The sequence below is a fragment of the Dipodomys spectabilis genome, unplaced genomic scaffold (genome assembly GCF_019054845.1).
Source record: "Dipodomys spectabilis isolate Male_0828 unplaced genomic scaffold, ASM1905484v1 ptg000775l, whole genome shotgun sequence".
Classification (NCBI taxonomy): domain Eukaryota; kingdom Metazoa; phylum Chordata; class Mammalia; order Rodentia; family Heteromyidae; genus Dipodomys; species Dipodomys spectabilis.
The window spans coordinates 109,981-113,796 of NW_024871452.1; positions in this window are offsets into that span (position 1 = coordinate 109,981).

The window sequence follows — 3,816 nt, forward strand, 5'->3', positions numbered from 1 at the left end:
TTATGAGAGCATCAGCTCATTGTGACATCACCAAACTCAATGACATAATCACATTATGACAACAATTGTCATTGTGACATCATAGACACCTTGTGGATGCCTATTCTGTGATTTCATTGTATTTCAAAATTGGCATGAGAGTTGATATCCGAAACACATTTTTATGCCTACATAACCATTTTGACATCATAATCACGTTGTGACATCACAATGCCATTGTGATATAACTAATACCATGTGACATCACAAACCTCTCCTATCCTCATAACTTCTGTGACATGCTGACATTGTGATATCTTAGAACTTTTTGCCCTGATAATTTGTTTCCAACCTCATATTTCATGTATGACACGAGATACCAGAAATCCACTGTGACATCATGACCATTGTGACATCACACTGACAGATGTCATGAACATCGTGTCACATTGTGACATCACAAAAAGTTTTAATGTCACATTTAGTTGGTGATTCCATGCAGGTAAGTGGTCACAGTAGGTCTATGATGTCACAATTGGTTGGTGATATACAAATGGCATAAAGTTTCTGTTGTCATGAAATCACAGAGAATATGAGTTCACAAATGGACTGTGGTATCTCCAAAGGCATGTGTTGTCAAAAATGTGATGAAGTCCTAGGAGGATTGTGATCTCATAGTGTGACACAATGGTCTTTATATCTGTCAGTATGATGTCACAATGTTCATGATGTCTCAGTGGATTTCTGATATCACATGTCATAACTGAAATATTATGTTTGAAAACAGATTGCAAGCTCATAAAGGGCCTAAGACATCACAATTTCAGCACGTCACAAGACTTATGTGCACAGGGCATATTTGTGATATCACAGTGTGTAAGTGATATCACCATGGCACTGTGATGTCACAGTGATTGTGATGCCATATATTTATGAGATCACAATGATTTTCTGATATCAACCCACATGCCACATTTAAAATAGAATGAAATAGAATAGACATTTACAATGGGTCTATTACCTCATAATGACAATATAATATCATAATGCTATGAGGTCATTCTAAATTGGTGATGTTGCAAGGAGGTGATGGTGTCATAATGAATATATGTTGTCATACTGGTGATGGATTCACAAAGGGTTTGTGATGTTACAATGGCATATATGAATTCAATTGTCATGTGTTCAAATTGAGGGTAAGGGTACACGAAGGGACTGTGATGTCACAAATGATTTATGTGTTTTCAAATGTACTTAGGGGTCATGATAGCTTTATGATTCACAGTTGTGATGAGGTCACAATGGGTTTTTGATGCTATAATGATTTTGTAATATCTCAAACACATGTCCAATTTGAATTGCTACTATTTCACAATGTGCATACAAGTTCACAGATGGAGCTTGAATTCCTAAGGGACATGAATTTTTTAAAAATGTTATGAGGTCATATTAGGTTTTTGAAAACACAGTGGGACAGTGATATCAACTTGGAAATGACAACTCACTACATCATGTCAGAATATTGTTTTGGTGTCACAAATAGTTGATGATGGCACATTGGTGATGAAGTCACAAAAGATTGGTGATGTCACAATGTGCTGGCAATGTCACAATGACATGATTGTTTTCAATTGTCTTTAACTTACAATGAGTATAAGAGTTCACAAAGGGACTGTGGTTCCTACAAAAGTATGTGTTGTCACATATTGAAATCCTAAAAGTTTTGTGATGTCAGAATTTGACACAATGGTTATGATATCTGGCAGGGTGATGTCACCATGATCATGATGTCACTGGGAATTTGTGATATCAAATGTCATATGTGAAATCTAATGAGGTCGTCAACATATGAGGAAAAAAGGCATGTCACAAAAGTTATGATGACACGATAGGTTTGTGATATCACGGTGTGTTAGTGATATCACAATGGCAATGTGATGTGCAAAGGGACTGTGATGTCACAATGGTTATGAGTTCATGATTTGTTTATGATATGCACCTATATGCCACATTTGAAGTAGAATGAAGTCACAGAAAAGGCATGCATAATGTGTCGATGATATGACGATGACAATGTGAAATTATAATTTCATATACAGTTGTGATGACCTCACAAACTTTTTGATGTTAAAATGTCATGTCTGATTCTCAATTGTCAATATTTCACAGTGGGGTTTGGGTACACAAAGGCACTGTGATGTCAAAAAGCTATGTATTTTTCGAAGGTTATAAGAGGTCATAATAGATTTTGGATGTCGCAATGTGATCCTGGTGTCTAAACAGCAATGTAATGTCACAATGGGTTCATGATGTCAAAGTGGTTTTGAGGTCACAATGGGTTAGTTAGGTCATGAGTTTGTAATATCACAATTATTTGTCCAATTTCAATCACTACTAGTTCACCATCAGGACACTGTAATTACCAGCAGTACCCCTATAATCCACGGGAACAGATAGTCATCATGACCTCCTGGTCTGGACCACCAGAGAGAGGGGTGCAAGCCCTTGGACTGGGCAGGAAATGCTGCTGAAGAGATAGGATGTTAAGCTCCACATGGTGCGCTGCCAAGAAATTATTGGGCATGGACATTTGGGAAGTGATGATTAAAAACTGTTATGCAGGAAACATATTTTAGTGGGGGCAGGGTACAGCCTATATATAGGTTGCATGTTCAGAGCAACAGAAGGGGGAAGAAAAAGGGGAAAGACCTGGAAGGAAAGAAGTGATGAGACTGCAAGAGGGTAAAGATCTGGGAGGAGAGGAAATTGAGGGAGAGCAGGAGGTAAAGGACAGCACCTGGCCACCTGGACAGGGCAGGGAAGGCCTGTCAAGAGTACAGCAACCTGTAGAGAAGAAGGGAATTGTGGAAGGAAAAAATGAAAAGACCTGAAATGTAGGACATGTCTGTAGAGAAGGAGGATGAAGAGAAAGGAAAAGCCCTGTCTTTGAAGTGTGGAGCCTTGGAGATGATTATTTTGGAGGTTGATTGTTTGAAGACCAGTTAACAAATGGTTGGGCTGCTCTTTGGAGGTTTGAGGGTTCATGGTTGAAGCTGCAATTAGCTCTGGGCATCCAGCCCAGATCAAGGTAGTCGCTTGTTACAAAATTTATGAAGACAAGACAGGTTTGTGATGTTACATTGCGTTAATGATATCACAATATCAATATGAGGTCACAAAGGGATTGCAATGGCTCAATGGTGATGTGGTCACAATGGGTTTCTATATGCCACATTTGAGATAGAATGAAATCACAGAATAGGCAATCACTTTGTCTCTATGACCTCACAATGAAAATGTAATGTCATAATGCTATGATGTCATTGTCATTTTGGGATGTCACAGTGGGCTGATGGTATCCTAACCACAATGTGATCTCACTCTGTAGATGATGTCACAAAGAGTTTGTAATGGTTTGGCATGTCTGATGTCAGTTGTCCTTTGTTCATAATGAGGATATGGTTACCCAAAAGAACTGTGGTGTTACAAACACCATGTGCCTTTTCAAAGTGCTAAGAGATCACAACAGGTTTGGGATATCAGAAGGTAATCATGGCAATGTGATGTCACAATGGGTTTGTGATGTCACAGTGGTCATAAGGTCACACTTGGATAGTGATGTCACAATGAATTTGTAATATCACCACTACATGTCCAATTTCATTCTACTAGATCACAATGAAGATACAAGTTCACATAAGGAGCTAGAAGTCAGGAAGACCATAAATTTTGTAAAATATTATGAGGATATAATAGATTGGTGAAAATGCAATGGGACAGAGATATCCCATTGGCAATGTGATGTTACCATTACATGAGATAGTATTGTTTTGAAGT